This window comes from Rhododendron vialii, chromosome 7a (genome assembly GCF_030253575.1).
Source record: "Rhododendron vialii isolate Sample 1 chromosome 7a, ASM3025357v1".
NCBI classification, from domain to species: Eukaryota; Viridiplantae; Streptophyta; class Magnoliopsida; order Ericales; family Ericaceae; genus Rhododendron; species Rhododendron vialii.
Genome location: NC_080563.1, coordinates 30,564,665 through 30,582,142, shown reverse-complemented (window position 1 = coordinate 30,582,142; position 17,478 = coordinate 30,564,665). Strand labels below are relative to the sequence as shown.

The window sequence follows — 17,478 nt, the reverse complement described above, 5'->3', positions numbered from 1 at the left end:
GAATTTAGTTTTATTGTAGAGTATAAATTTAGTTTTGTTGGTTGAATGTTTTTAAAAGGAACATGAGGCTTTGGAACTTTAAAGTGGTTTTTGGTACGTGGATACTTGAGAGTTAATTTAGTTTTAAGGATAGTTAATTACTTTTAGGGTAGCTGTAAGTTGCTCTAGGTAGTATTATATTTGAAACATTTAGTTATTTCATGTGGTTCGTTATGTAAAGGTTAAGTCGCTTGTTGCGTGTAATTATTCCTTGTCTATATGATGATCATCAGTGTTTTGCCAACATTTTCTTTTTCCAAATAATTTTTATTTCTAAGAATTTGGCATTTATAGTATGATTATATTTAACTATTTTGTGCACATTAGAGGTATAATTGTCATTATTATGGATTTAATTAATTTAAGTAATTAGTGGTTTACCTTAATTAATTACTTTAGGTAATCAATCGGCTAGAAGTAAGGGTTTTGTGAGTTATGGGTAGTTTTGTAAAGTTAGTCTTAAAGAGATATTTACACCATACTTGGGTTATATTTTGATAGAATATTGAAAGGCTTTGGGGGGAGTGAGCATCTGTCTTAGTCTTAGGTTTCTTTTGAACCAATCTTACACCACGGTTTTTGAATTCGCTCTCGATCTTCCGTCGAGTTACTTAATGTTACTCTTGTTTGTTTCCTTACTTTGGAATAGTAACATTTTTAGAGGGGATCAAGTTATTGGGTTACATGTTTTGGTATTTAATTTACCTAGGAAAATTTTGATTTTGGGTTTTGGATGGTAATGAATGTGTGTGCGAGAGAGAGAGAGAGAGAGAGAGAGAGAGAGAGAGAGAGAGAGAGATTTGGTTTTTTTTTTGTGTGTGGTGTGTGTATGCGTGGCTGTAGGTGGTGAGTTGGGGTGGTGTGCATTTTTGACTTCTACTTGTGTATAGTATACACACAATATAGTTTTGTTGTAGATTATGAAGAGACGGTGAAGTGTTGGTTGTTTTAGTGATGTGTGTGTGTGTGGCTATACGTGGTGAGTTGGGGTATTGTGTGTTTTTGACCTTTGCTCGTATATATAGTATACAAAAAGAATCTAGTTATATTGTATATTTTAAATCTAGTATACAAAAAGAATCTATTGTTTTTGGTACAAAAAGGAACATGAGGCTTTGGAACTTGGAAGTGGTTGATACATGGATCAAACTACTTGGAGATAAGAGTTTTTGGTTTGGTAGTTGACTAGGGACTAGGGACTTGAGAGTTGATTTTGTTTTAAGGATAGTTAATTACTTTTAGGATAGCCCTAAGTTGCTATAGGTAGTATTATGTTTGAAACAATTAATGATTTCATATGGTTCGTTATGTACAGGTTAGTCTCTTGTTGCGTGTCAGTATTCCATGTCTATATGATGATCATTAATGATACGCCTTACCTTTTCTTTTTCCTAATAATTATTTATTCTAAAAATTCGGCATTTATATTACGGTCCTATGGAACTATTTTGTTCACATTAGAGGTATTATTTTCATTATTATGAATTTGAGGGTATAAGTTTAATTAATTTTAGTAATTAGTGGTTTTCTATAATTAACTACTTTAGGTAATCAATCGGCTAGAAGTAAGGGTTTTGTGAGTTGTGGGTATTTTAATAAAGTTGCTCTCAAGGAAATATTAACAATCATACTGGGGTTATATTGTGATAGAATGTTGAGAGGAGGCTTTACGAGAAAGAGCATCAGCCATAGTCTTAGGGTTCTTTGGTGCTGTTCTTACAACACGATTTTCGAACTCGTTCTTGATATTCTGTTGGAGTGCATAATATTATTCTTGTTTGTTTCCTAACTTTGTAGGAGTAACATTTTTTGAGGGGATCAAGTTATTGGGTTGTATGTTTTGGTATTTAATTTACTTGGGAGAATCTGTTCTTTTGGTGGAGGATGGTTATGAGAGAGAGAGAGAGAGAGAGAGAGAGAGAGAGAGAGGAGTGTTGGTGGTTTTGGTGATGTGTATGTATGCGTGGCTGTACATGGTGAGTTAGGGTAGTGTTGGATGTTTTTAAAAGAAACATGAGGCTTTGGAACTTGGAAGTGGTTTTTGGTACGTGGGTTCTTGAGAGTTGATTTAGTTTTAAGGATAATTAATTACTTTTACGGTAGCCCTAAGTTGCTCTAGGTAGTATTGTATTTGAAATAGTTAGTTATTTCATATGATTTCTTATGTATAAGTTAGTCTCTTGTTGCGTATCAGTATTCCATGTCTACATGATAATCATCAATGTCACAATCTACCTTTTCTTTTTCCAAATAATTAATTTTTCTAAAAATTTGGCATTTATAATACGATCATATTTAACTATTTTGTACACATTCGAGGTATAATTGTCATTATTATGGCTTTGAGGGTATAAGTCTATTTAATTTATGTAGATAGTGTTGTGCAAAAATTAATTACTTTGTGTAATCAATCGGCTAGAAGTAAGGGTTTTGTGAGTTTTGGGTAGTTTTATAAGGTTACTCTCAAGGAGATATTCACAACTTATGAGGGTTATAATTTGATAGGATATTGAGAGGCTCTGGGAGAGAGAGCACCAGCCATTGTCTTAGGGTTCTTTGGAGCAGACCTTACATAACGATTTTTAAATTTGTTCCCGATCTTTCATTGGGGAACGTAATAATATTCTTGTTTGTTTCCTTGCTTTGGAGATATAACAATTTTAGAGGGGATCAAGTTATTGGGTTGCATGTTTTATTTTTTAATTTATTTCGGAGAATCTGTGATTTTGGTGGAGGATGGTAGAGAGAGAGAGAGAGAGAGAGAGGAGTGTTGGTGGTTTTGGTGATTTGTATATATGCGTGGCTGTACGTGGTGAGTTGGGGTAGTTTGCGTTTTTGACTTCTGCTTATGTATAGTATACACAATGAATCTAGTTTTATTGTAGAGTAGTAAGAGACGGTGAAGCTTTGGTGGTTTTGGTGATGTGTGTGTATGTGTGGCTGTACGTGGTGTGTTGGGGTAGTGTGTGTGTTTTAGTTCTGCTTGGATCTCGTCTACACAAAGAATCTCGTTTTATTGTATAGTATAAATCTAGTTTTGTTGGTTGAATGTTTTTAAAAGGAACATGAGGCTTTGGAACTTGGAAGTGGTTTTTGGTACGTGGATACTTGAGAGTTGATTTAGTTTTAAGGGTAGTTAATTACTGTTAGTGTAGTCGTAAGTTGCTTTAGGTTGTATTAGATTTGAAACAATTAGTGATTTCATATGGTTCGTTATGTACATGTTAGTCTCTTGTTGCGTGTAAGTATTCCACGCATAGTTGTCAAATCGTGAACCGAATCGAGAATCGAAAAGGCCTAGTAGCAAATTGAATCAAAACGTGAATCACTTCGATTCGGTCATGATTTTTAAAATGCATGCAAAATGTATATTTCATGTTTGAATCAATAAAGATAGTGTTTCAAAAGATAAATAGATGATCACGTGGTCTAAATAGGCAAGACACTTGCTTTTATCGCAAGAGATGTGGGTCCGAATCCCTCCGTGGTCTATATTTCTACATAAATGGTAATAAAAAGTTCAAAAACCAATATAGTTATGCCATACATGCAATTATAATCAACACAAGATCCACAAGTTTCAAGATTTCAATTACCTAATAGCATAACGTAAGCCCTAGCAAATAATGATAGTACTTGCAAGTTGCATCAAAAAAGAACATTCAAAGTTTCAAACACAATTTAACTAGTAAATAAGTTTTAAGATAGTTTTGATTGATCATTCCTCAATCATCTTCAAGGTCAAGTTCCTCCACATCATTATCATCATCATCCGCCATAGTCGCTTCATCAAACTCTTCTTCCTCTTCTTCTCCCTCGAGTTCAATGACTTCATTGTCATCAAGCACTTCAATTTCATCTTCATCATCCAACTCACTTGCTTTCTTTTTTCCTTTTTTTTTGGCCATAAGCATTCAAGTTCCTTGGCCCTACATTCAAAGTAGTTCTTTAAGTAAAATTGTACTCATTTAAACTAGAAGTTCATAATAATATAATAGAGATCTTAATTATACACCTCTTTCTCTTTTTCCCAACCTTTCCATCATCTATAAAGCACTCTTCAATGTCCATCCATGAATGATCTACGGGTAGTACTGGACCTTCTTTTTCAGTGATCCATTCGTCGTTGGACTCCATATCAGATAAACAAATTGGATCATATGTATCACCCCCCTCTTGCCTTTTCTCTTGCCTTAACTCAAGTTGAATGTTGTATTTTACAAACACCAATGCATTCATCCTTTGAGTTTCCAAACGGTTCCTCCTTTTTGAGTGTACAATATCAAATATGCTCCAATTTCTTTCACGTCCAGTTGCACTACAAGTGCCGCTTAGCACTCTTATTGCTAGCCTTTGGAGCTCCTTGCACTCTTCTCCAAAACTCTCCCACCATAATGCTATGATATATTTTCATTAAAAATAACTTATTAGAGTACAATTCATAATCATTTGAAATGAAAATATAGATGTAACTTGTAAGTAAGTAACTCAATAAGTATTAAAACTTTAAAATTTATCGGGTTGCTTCTTATCTCTTGTCAACTTGGCCATGTCCATACCAAACATACCCTCGGCATTTTTGAACTTCTCTAGTTGCTCGTCAATGATAATCCTTGTGTCCATATATCCGGGTACATCTTCTCAATGATGGTGTACAAGCCCTTTCTAACTTCTCTATCAACTATAAATGTTTCACTATATTGAAACCTATAATAACGACCAAACCAACAAGCGAGAACTCTTCAATAAAAAAGCAAAAACATACATGAAACAAAAGTAAAAATGAATAACTTACTGTAGGGGGATGAAAATAATTGGTTCTTCTGATCAACTGGATTGCAACGGCTTATTCGTGCTTCTTCACCGGAACCCTAACTCAACGTCTGAACCCTAATCTGCAAAATAGACAGGGGGGTGAGTGCACCTTTGCCTCTCATGGCAAAGGCCCTCCGATGCCTTTGTTAGTATCACGTACTAGAAATTTTACCCTAATTCTCAGTAGGAAAGCAATCAGAATGCAATGTATTGCGTACTTTTTACCCCTAGGTTTTCCTCTTATTTATAGATTCACGTATGCTTGCTGTCCAAGCATCTGTGTTGCCTTAGGATTCCTAACTCGTATAGGAATCCCAAGATATCAAGGATTCTCGTTTCCTTTATCAGTTCATTACTTTAATCCTTGTAGGACTCTTTTCCATAACAAGCCGAACATCCCATACTCGTTGGGTATCTTTATCAGATCCTATATTCTCGGGATCTTATTCCTAAACGGAATACTATTTGTTTCTGGACTCTTACAGAATGTTCTGTATGCTCCAATACTTGACTGAAGTTCTTTATTTTGTTCGGCCATCTCGTTGCCGAACAGACGGCTTGGACCATTGACTTCTTATGTCATTGGTCCATCTTGTCGAACATTTGTTTAACATGATGACTGTCCTGCCTATATTCAAACTATGGTCCCACATACCATTTGCATTGCTTTTTAACCCGTGATCCCTCGTATCACGTGCGTGGTTCTTTTGCTTCATCTGTTCGGCTGTTTATAACCGAACAGTTTGCTTTGGACCATCTACTTCACATGTAACTTGGCCCTTAGTTTGCCGAACAAACAGCATGGATCAATGACTTCTCATATCATTGGTCCATATTCCATTTCACTATATTGCCCGGCGGTAAGTCTTGTCATACTTACCACGTGCTCCCGAATATCACGTGTTCGGCAACTAAATGTATGTGTTCGGGAATACCTCCCTACAATTGCTCCCCAGCTTCATCTATTTACCACTGTTCGGGGGCAATATATGATGCTTAGAAACAGAATTTAATTTAGACCAGACTCTTCTGATTCCGTGCAGTCATAAATTCAATATTTCATTGATGCTTGTTTGGCGCCTCTGTCATTATACCATCTCGAGGTAATGACTCCACGTGGCGCATGTCGTACGCATTTCATTAAATGTGAACTGACGCTTTATCCAAACGACGTCAATACGTCGTTAGTTGAAACCTTCTACCCCGTTACTTTTCCCGTAACGGCGTATGAGGAGACGTTTCGTCTCCGTTTCTCTCCCTTAAACCCAAAAAAGGGTTTCATTTTGGGTTTCTTACCCAAAACACTCAAACTTTCAGTCTTTCCCTCTAAGCTTTCTGCCATCGCCGCCATCTGCAAATTCGATTGCATCCCAGGAAATCGTCACGGTACCTTTGTAAGATTCTCGTTCTAACTCCATTTCTTCTGCTTAGGTTTCCATCTGAAATCTCTTTTCTTAGATCTGTGGGTTATTTTTAGGGTTTTAGTTCGTACCCATTTCCAAGTTTTCTTCTTTCCTGAGTGTACCCATGGCGGATGATAGTGAGAATCCCTTGAGACCCAGTAAATTTAGGAAATTATGTGAATCCCCAACTGCTATGGCAGCATTTAGAACTGAATACAACGTTCCAGAGAACGTGGGACTCGAACTCGCCCCTTTAGGTGCAGACAGGGATGGCGGTTCATGGGATAGGATGTGGATCCCGATTGTAGCCATTGTTGAAGGCGGGGTCCGATTTCCCCTCCACCTATTACTCCGCCAGATCCTAAACTGGTATCGTCTTACCCCCATGCAAGTATCGACAAACGTATTTAGGTTGATAATGGATGTAGTAGCTTTGAATAGGATTCTGGGGACCCAGTTAGGAATTTGGGATATTCAGTGGTGGTACAGTATTGTACTAAATCCTGATTATAACACCTATTACTTCAAAGTTAGAAGGGCCGACAAGCGTCTCGTGCTAAACCTGCCAGACTCTGCTCGGGATCACGAAATCGATTTCCTTTACGTCACTGGAGCCTTTGAGCCACTAGGAGAGGACGGCCAAGTGATAGGCCTTCACTGCCCCCACATATGGGGATACCCACGTATGCTCCTCATATTTTGATCTTTGCAATTGTATTTATTCCTTTCTCGTAGCTTTTCTATATATCTAATTATGCTGCTTCAATTTCGACCTTGCAGCTGAAAACGCAAACAAGCGTCCTAGACGGGAGCCTAGCTACGTCCGAACAGAGGACATCAACAAAATTCTTAAATATAAAGGCGAACCTGGTACTCCTACAGCTGGTCGGGGTCGAAACGCCGAAGTGCTGCTAGGATACGACCCGTTGTACAAAGGAGTTATAGACAGGAGGCTCGCCCAACCAAGCACCAGTACTGCTTCCACCTCCACTGCTCCTTAACCACGCATTTCAAGGCTACAGGCTAGTGTCACTCTTGCCGGTCAACCAGGCGAAATTGCAATTCCTGACGGTATACCTCAAACACGTGTGGTACTCAGAAGATCTGGTCGTAGGCAAATTACTGCCGAACAACAACCCGTTCCTCTCCAAATTACCAGTCAGTCTTCCTCATCCGGATACTCTCGATCACCTCCAACCCCAGGTACGATGACGCGCCAACCAATTAACCTCAGCTCTTTACTCACTGTCTCCTCACGGGGACGAGGTGCTACCAATAGGGTAGCATCAACTGGCGCCCCTCCCCCGCATTCACGTCGCAATAGGGGGGGATCTGCAAGATCTTCATCTTCTCCTCGGGAAGATAGTCCTGTTGAGGCTACCGATGCTCATCGGGACAAACGTCCCAGGAGCGAAGAAACTGGAGACCCTCTTAACCAAACTACTACTGTAGTCCAACAACCCCCTTCTTCGAGTACTCTAGTGTTTCCTGAAAGCTGGACCCCTAATCTCATGAGGGGTGATCGGCCTGTTCATATTGGGGACAGTGCCAGCTCTTCGGAAACAGCACTCGCCCTTGCCCAAGGTCTATTGCTTCCTGTAGACATGCAGAAGGAATCTGAGGCTACACCTGATCGGCTTGTCTCCACTGGACTCATCAGTGGTATCAAGGTAATGTGACTTAATCTTTTCATATAAGTCTTTATGTATATTTCGTATACCACATATCATTTACTGCTACGCCTGTCACTTACCACTCGGTGTTTTTGCCAGTTCATTCAAAAAATGGTAACCCTGGGGCAAAAGTACCAAGAAGCTGAGGCCGAACAGATCAGATTGCTAAATGACAACACTCGACTTCTTCGGACAGTTGCTCGTCTAGAAAGAGAAAGAGACAAAGCCAAGGCGGATTTTAATGGTGCTAACGGCAAGCTGCAAATTGCCGAAGAGAGCCTAAACCAGGCTTTATCTGAAATCGACAGCACCAAGAAAGCATCTTATGATGACGGCTACCAGAATGGCTATGATGCCACAACAGCTAGTTATGTGGAACAGATGTCAGCTATACAGGACCAGATCTGGATTGCCAGCTGGGAAGCCTGTCTGACAAAACTAGGGGTTGCAGAGGATTCACCCTTCTGGGTTGACAACGAGCTGCCTAGCACCCGTGCTCAGAACATTGAAGACATTCAAGAGCCAGCAGGACATCCAGAGGAAGACTTTGAACAGCAAATTGAAGAATTTGCCAATGCTAAGGAAGATACTCCCACGGATGTGCACCCTACTGAAACTCCTGCTCGGGATGTATCCATTGAGCCCATTAACTTGGAAGAGAATGTAATCGAAGATGGTGCTGATATTGAGATCAACACTAATACTTCAGAGGTCCAAAATGTGGATTGAGTTGGTAAGGATTTAAACTGTTTGAATTTGATTGCCAGTCCTGCGTGACTATGAACATATTTTGGCCCTGTGAGGCACCAGTACTATCAATATGTTATTAACACAGGTATTCGGCCATTCGTGGCATAACCTTTTATGTTTTGTTCGGCTACCCTCGTATTTGCATTTGTTCAGATGCAAATAGTTTAATCGTAAGTATTTCGTACTCTAGCAGATCCTACAGATCTTACAAACATGACTTCGTTGTACTGAATCTAAGTTTCACGTATTTAGAAACATTTGTTTCTCAGTTTTCCGTACTGTTTGCAAGTGTAGTACATACAAGTGTATTCATACTTGTATTTGTCTTCAAATCTTGCAAGTATTTTCGTACAAACACTTGTAAGGTTCATATAATCATATAGGTGTTCATTTAAGTTTCACATACTTAAGAATAGATATTTATAAGTTTCACGTACTTAATGTTTTTAAGTTTCTCGTACTTGAACAAATGTGGCTAACATATACTCGTTATGTTTTCAAGCCATGCTAATAAACGTTTACAAGAGTCTCGTACTTGCATTCGTTAAGTTTCACGTACTCACACAACAACTTCTAAGTATCACGTACTTAGAACTACTCGTGTATTAGACGTATTCACACAAAAACGCCTAAGTATCACGTACTTAAAGTTTTGAAAATCTTACAAGTGTTTCATACTTGTGTTTCAGTTTCACGTACTGAACTGTATACCCTGCTCCCCAATACGAATGAGGGAAACTAAACTCGTAGTTCGTATTAAAAACAAATACCACAACAGTTATACTAAGAAAGCGATTTTATTCATAATCTGCAAAACTCAAGAGGGTGTTATTCGTACCCCTTGCAACTAAAAATAATCAAAACTAGGACAAGGGAATTATATTCGTAATTCCCACACAATCACGTAGTGCAAATCTAAGACAGACTTTAATACTTCTAAACAAAGAACTTTCGTAGATTATGAACATTCCAAGGCCTTGGAATTGGATCACGGTCCAAATCTGCCAATCGATAGGCTCCTATGCCTACAATCTCAGTTACTCTATACGGGCCTTCCCAGTTGGCCCCCAGCTTGCCTTCGTTAGCCACCTTGGTGTTGCCGAGCACTTTTCGTAGCACGAGGTCCCCAACACCAAATTCTCGAGGATGAACATGCTTGTTGTAGCTTTTCATCAGCTGTTCTTGATAAGAAGCAAGATGTACCAAGGCGTTTTCTCTCCTCTCCTCGGCGAGGTCAAGCTCGATTTGAAGGGCCCTGTCATTGCCTCCACTTTCAACCAAAACGGTCTTGTTGGTCGGCAAACCCACCTCAAAGGGTATGACAGCCTCTGTTCCATAGGCCAATGAATAGGGGGTCTCTCCCGTAGACCTCCTAGGCGTTGTTCGGTGAGCCCACAGAACTAATGGTAACTCGTCAGGCCACTTACCCTTTGCTTTGTCAAGTCTTTTCTTGATTCCATCAAGGATAGTTTTATTAGACGCCTCTGCTTGCCCATTACTCTGAGGGTAGGCTGGGGTGGAATAATAATTTCTTATTCCATACTGGGCATAAAAAGTCTTGAATTTCTTCTAAAATTGGGATCCATTGTTTGTGATCAATGAATAAGGGACCCCAAAGCGAGTGATGATGCTTTTCCACACGAACCTTTCTATCATAGGTTCAGTGATTTTGGCCAGTGTTTCTGCCTCAATCCACTTTGTAAAATAGTCAGTTGCTACAAGCAGGAATTTTCGATTCCCAGTTGCTTTGTGCAATGGACCCACGATATCCATCCCCCATTGAGCAAAAGGCCAGGGACTTGTCAAAGGCACCAGATCTTCGGCGGGTGTTCGAATCATTGGTGAGAATTTTTGACACTTCTCACAAATCTTCACATACACCTTTGCATCTTCTTGCATATGTGGCCACCGGTATCCTTGAGTAATTGCTCTGTGGGCAATTGATCTGCCTCCAGCATGGCTCCCACATGTTCCCTCGTGGATTTCATGAAGGAACTTTTGTACCATCTCAGGATGTACACATAGTAAATATGGGCCTGTAAAGGATTTCCTGTATAACTTACCCTCTGGAGACAGCCAAAACCTAGCAGATTTGACCCTTATTTTGTGGGCCTCCTTTTTGTCAGATGGTAGTATCTCGTCTCGTAAGAACTCCATGATTGGGTCCATCCAACTTGGTCCTTGGTTCACATCCAAGACTAAGTCTTCACTCCTCCCAATGCTCGGCTTATTCAGATATTCGACTGACACCTTTCTTTTGAACTCGATTGGTACAGCTGCAGCCAACCAAGCTAAAGAATCTGCATGAGCATTCTGTCCAGAACTAATTTGCTCGATATATACCCTCTCGAAGGTATCAAGCAAGTCCTTGGCTACCTGCACGTAAGCCAACATCTTTTCATTTCGAGTTTCATACTCGCCGGACAGCTGATTTACCACAAGCTGGGAATCACAATACACCCTAACCTGTTCTGCTTTAAGGGTTTTTGCACTCCTCAATCCAGCCAGGAGTGCCTCATATTCAGCTACATTATTCGTTGCACTGAATCCAAGCCGAACAGATAGTTCAATCAGAACTCCTTGAGGAGGAAACAGGACTACCCCAATTCCTGAACCAGTATTACATGCTGATCCGTCCACGAATAGCTTCCACTCCGTGGGATCTTGTTCGGCTGAAGGTTGATCCTTCATGGATGATGTCTCAGTCACCTGTTCCTTTCTCGTAGGAGGTAGGGGAGCCACAGTGGGTGAAAATTCTGTCACAAAATCAGCCAACACTTGGCCTTTGATTGCTGTGCGTGGTTGATATTCGAGATCGTACTGGCTTAACTCCACGGACCATGTCGAGATCCTTCCCGAAAAGTCTGCCTTTCGTAGCAACAATTTTAATGGAAACTCAGTATAAACTACAACCTTATGGCTTTGGAAGTAGTGTGGCAATTTCCTCGTGGCTGTTCTAAGTGTCAGGACAAGTTTTTCTAAAGGCAGATATCTCGTTTCTGCATCCAACAATGTCTTGCTAACATAATAAATTGGGATTTGTTCGATCCCCAAATCCCTCAACAGGACTGCACTTACTGCATGCTCGGAAACAGCTAAGTACAGAATTAAAGACTCACCTGGCTGTGGAGTTGACAACAGTGGGGGCTCGGCCAGGTACTTCTTCAGGTCTTGGAAAGCTTGCTCACATTCTGCTCCCCATTCAAATCCCTCCCTCTTTTTCAATAGCTGAAAAAAGGGTCTGCACTTGTCGCTTGACCTGCTGATGAATCTGTTAAGTGCCGCTGCCATTCCAGTCAGCCTCTGGACTTCCTTGGTAGTTTTGGGACTCTGTAGTCTCTGTAAGGCATCAATCTGATCGGGATTTGCCTCTATCCCTCTCATAGTTACCAAATGGCCCAGGAACTTTCCTGAACCAACTCCAAACGCACACTTCGAGGCGTTGAGTTTTAGTTTATACTTCCTCAGGATTTCGAACACTTCTTTTAAGTCAGTAATATGCCCTCCTTTTTCTCGACTCTTTACCACCATATCATATATGTAAACTTCCAAAGTCTTCCCAATGAGCTTCTTGAACATAATGGTTGCAAGTCTTTGGTACGTAGCCCCAGCATTCTTCAGCCCAAACGGCATGACACTGTAGCAGTATAACCCTCGTGGTGTGATGAACGAAGTCTTCTCTTGATCAGGTTCAAACATAGCAATCTGATGATATCCTCGATATGCATCGAGAAAACTCATTCGTTCGTAACCAGAGGTTGCATCGACCAATTGGTCAATCCTGGGCAAAGGAAAACTGTCCTTAGGACACGCTTTGTTTAGGTCTGTGAAGTCCACACAGACACGCCACTTCCCATTCTTCTTCTTTACCACAACAGTGTTGGATAACCACTCTGGGTAATAGACTTCACGTATTGCCTTGGCCTCCAGTAAACGATCGACCTCCTCAATCACTGCATCTACATGCTGCACGGCTGCCCTTCGTTTTTTCTGAATGATCGGTTTGTGCCGAGGGTCAATGTTTAAATGGTGACAGATCACATCTGCATCCACCCCGGGCATTTCCTCTGGCACCCATGCAAAAACATCAATATACTTTTTTAGAAATCTTATTGATTCAGCCTTTTCGTCTGCTGGTAATGATTCCCCAATTAAAAAATATCTTTCAGGATCAGTCTCGTTGATCTGAATCTTATCCAGGCCTTCAACTACCTTTTCAGCCGGGCTTCTTCCAACATCCTCGATGGTTGGGTGATCTGGCACTTCTAATGTATGAACATGGTGGACCTTTGGGGCTGTTTTGATGATGGAAATCAAACATTGCTGTGCCACCTTCTAGTTGCCTTTAAGGACTTCAATCCCATTTGATCCTGGGAATTTCACCATTAGGTGATAAGTGGAGGAGACTGCTCTCATCTTGTGCAACCATGTCCTCCCTATAATTGCGTTATAGGAAGAAGGGACATCGACCACTAAAAAGTCTGTTCTCAACACTATTGATCCATCCCGAACAGGTAACGTTACCTTTCCAAGGGGCCAGACTGCTCCTGCACCGAACCCAATAAGAGGTGTTGTAGAATGTTCTAAGTCTGATTGGGCCAGGCCCAGCTTCTTGAATGCATCATAGTACAATACCTCTGTTCAACTCCCCGAGTCCACTAGAATTCTTTCGATGTCATATTCCCCAACTCGTAGGGTTACGACCAATGCATCGTTGTGGGGTATTTGGACCTCCCCCAAGTCATCATCACTGAATGCCAAGCTCTCATTGCATACATCAGTCTCTCGCCCTCTCTTGTTTCCCAATCGCATCACGTGCTGATCGTGTTTGACCTGTCTTTGCAACAGCCTCACCTCACTCCTCGTATAAGGTGCAGCCAACCCATGTATCATATGGATCACGCCTTTAGGGTTTTGCTCGTAACCCAGCTCCATAGCCTTCCCTTTCTCCTTAGGGTCCTCCTGGATAAACTCCTTGAGATAGCCCCGAGAGACCAAATCATCAAGGTGCCTCTTGTATATCTCATAGTCCTCAGTCATATGGCCTCAATCTTTGTGATAACTGCAGTGCTGATTCGTAGCACGTTTTGGATCTTTGTCTCCGCCTAGACTTGGGGGCCATTTAAAATATGGCTGATTCTTTATTCGATAAAGAATCCTGTAAATTGGCTCCTTCCAAACCGTAGTGATAGAAAAGAAGGACTTGGGGTCAGGAGCTTGCTTGTCCTTGTATGGCTCTTTCTTAGCCTGCCCGTACTCCCTTCTGTCTTTGTAAGTCTTGGGCTCTGGCTTATCCACTTTTTTGGCAGGTGCCTTCGGCTGTTCGGCAACTGTCCTGCCATCCTCACGGAGTATGTCATCCTCCATTCTGGCGTGTTGCTCTATCCGTTCCATCAATTTAGCCAAGGTGGCTACCGGATGTTTATTTAATGAACGGCGCAGCTCTCCCCGAACAGGCAAACCAGTTTTGAACGTAGCAATTGCATACTCTTCACTGCAACTTTCAATCTCGTTGAAGGTTTCCCAGTACTTCTTTGCATAATCCCTGATCTGCTCATTCTCCTCCTGCTTCATGGTGGAGAGACTCTCAAAAGTCTTTGGGACTTTTCTGCTTGTTAAGAGCCGAGCAGTGAATTCCTCGGCCAACTGCCTCCATCCTCGTATGGATCGTGGGGCCAACTTATGAAATCAGGATAAAACCACCTTACCAAGACTGGAGGGAAACATCTTGCACAAGATGGAATCATCCCCTTCATGCATAAACATGGCCTGTTGATAATGCTGTATGTGAGCCACGGGATCCGTATTTGTCTCATAAAGTACGAACGCACCGTGCTTCACTCTGCTCGGCAATCTCGCTTCTTGTAGCCTTTTTGTAAAGGGGGAGGCTGCAATATTACTCAGGGCCTTGCGTGCTGCTTCTCGTGTAGTTACTGTCCCATCCTTTTGCTCCTTTGACTTGTGGGCCGAAGCCTTGACCCAATCAGCATCAGGTCTCTCGTACCTGTCTCGATGATGCTTTCTCGTGTCCTCTTCCTCGGGGGTAGAACTTCGGTCTCTGCTCCTCCTTTTTCGTGAAGAAGTCCTTCTCTCTGGTGTTCGACTTCTACTTCTTCTTCCCCTTTTTCGTGGAGAAGCCTCATGACGCCCTATAACAGGACTTCTGCTCCCCCTTCTACGTGAATGAGTCTGTTTATGAACCACCAAAGCCCGTCCGTCTCTCTGGGAATTCCTTCGAAAGAGTCCAGAATCTTCTGGGTGCTCTTGTACCCTCTGCAGCTCCCGTATCTCGTACTCTCGTTTTCTTATTAAATGAGCATACTCCTCGATTTCTCTTCTTTTTTTATCAAGGACGTCATCATCGTTGTGTATACTCTTTGAACGAGTAACTGACTCCTCTCTTCGATGAGACTTACTCCTTCTGGTGGAACCAGTAGCAGTCTTGTCTCCTTTTTCTTTGGAGTTATCTCTGTCATGTCTACCAGTGGGCTTTCTCGGAGCGCCTGGTGGGGATTTATCCCTTCTCCCACCCAACTGGTCCTTTGGACTGAACGGAGTGACTGGATTTTCTTCTGTCATGATTACTTTCTCAGAAAAGTTTGTTCTTTTCCCACAGACGGCGCCAATTGTAGGGGGATGAAAACAATTGGTTCTTCTGATCAACTGGATTGCAACGGCTTATTCGTGCTTCTTCACCGGAACCCTAACTCAACGTCTGAACCCTAATCTGCAAAATAGACAGGGGGGTGAGTGCACCTTTGCCTCTCATGGCAAAGGCCCTCCGATGCCTTTGTTAGTATCACGTACTAGAAATTTTACCCTAATTCTCAGTAGGAAAGCAATCAGAATGCAATGTATTGCGTACTTTTTACCCCTAGGTTTTCCTCTTATTTATAGATTCACGTATGCTTGCTGTCCAAGCATCTGTGTTGCCCTAGGATTCCTAACTCGTATAGGAATCCCAAGATATCAAGGATTCTCGTTTCCTTTATCAGTTCATTACTTCAATCCTTGTAGGACTCTTTTCCATAACAAGCCGAACATCCCATACTCGTTGGGTATCTTTATCAGATCCTATATTCTCGGGATCTTATTCCTAAACGGAATACTATTTGTTTCTGGACTCTTACAGAATGTTCTGTATGCTCCAATACTTGACTGAAGTTCTTTATTTTGTTCGGCCATCTCGTTGCCGAACAGACGGCTTGGACCATTGACTTCTTATGTCATTGGTCCATCTTGTCGAACATTTGTTTAACATGATGACTGTCCTGCCTATATTCAAACTATGGTCCCACATACCATTTGCATTGCTTTTTAACCCGTGATCCCTCGTATCACGTGCGTGGTTCTTTTGCTTCATCTGTTCGGCTGTTTATAACCGAACAGTCTGCTTTGGACCATCTACTTCACATGTAACTTGGCCCTTAGTTTGCCGAACAAACAGCATGGATCAATGACTTCTTATATCATTGGTCCATATTGCTGTTCACTATATTGCCCGGCGGTAAGTCCTGTCATACTTACCACGTGCTCCCGAATATCACGTGTTCGGCAACTAAATGTATGTGTTCGGGAATACCTCCCTACAATTGCTTGGGATTGAGGTAGTAAGCCGCCGCATGAAGGGGTCTATGGAGTTGATAATCCCATCTCGTATCAATGACATTCCATATTTTCTCATACTTTTTCTTTTGTTCCCTGTTTTTGGCGATTTGTTCTTTCGCCCTATCCATAGCCTCATAAATGTACCCCATGGCCGGCTTGGAATCACCGTCCACAAGCCTCAATACTTTAACCAAAGGCAAAACACACTTCATGCAAAATTTGATTCCTTTCCAAAATCTATGATCATCTAAAATTATGCTTTCCACTTTATTCCCCGCTGCACTTTTACCATAAGAGCTTGTAGCCCACTCCACCGATGCAAACATAGCTCTAATTTGAATCTTTAAGTCATCAAATCTTTTCAAGGTGAGATAAGAGGTAGCAAATCTAGTAATTGCTGGTCGTGCCAATTCCTTCTTTTTTGTGTATTTTCTAAACATGTCAAGTACCCATTGATGCCTATAGATGAACGCGGTGACTTCCTTTGCTTTTGCTAAGGTATCCTTAAAGACTATAAACTCGCCGATGTCACTAAGCATCAAATCAAGGCAATGAGCGGCACAAGGGTTCCAAAACAAATTAGGCCTTTTCTCCATTAGCAATTGTCCGGCACTTACATAAGCCGATGCACTATCGGTCACCACTTGGACTACATGCTCTTCCCCAATATCTTTCACCAAGTCATCAAGCAAGTCACACAAATTATCTGCATTCTTGATAATGCCGGATGTGTCAATAGATTTGAGGAAAACGGTACCCCGTGGACTATTGACAAGAAAATTTGTAATGCTTCTATACTTTCCATCGCTCCACGCATCAGACATTAGGGTACAACCCGTTTTCTTCCATTCTTTTTTATACACCTCTAATCCCTCTCGCACAAGATCCACATCCTTTTTCAAGTATGACACCCTAGCCTCATGATAAGTAGGGGTTTTAACCCTCTCCCATATTCACCAATTGAAGCTACCAATCTCTTAAATAATGTAGGGCATTTAACACAATTGAAAGCTATGGCGTTCTTGTAGAAAAACCGACAAATATCTATAATCACGGGTTCCCTCTTCTTTTCCATTTCATTCAAAATAAGTTGTTTCTCTTTCTTCTTGCCTTTGGTAACATAAGCATCCATCGTCCCCTTACTTTTGGATCCCCTTACTTTCGGAATTAACTCCCACATCTTCCTCCTC

At 41.4% G+C, this 17,478-nt stretch overlaps 1 protein-coding gene across 1 annotated transcript in view; it reads left to right on the top strand.

Annotated features, from left to right (window-relative positions):
• Nucleotides 1-17,478, top strand: part of LOC131334115 (uncharacterized) — a 37,376-nt gene that overhangs the window by 9,468 nt on the left and 10,430 nt on the right. The gene's annotated exons all lie outside the window — the stretch shown is intronic.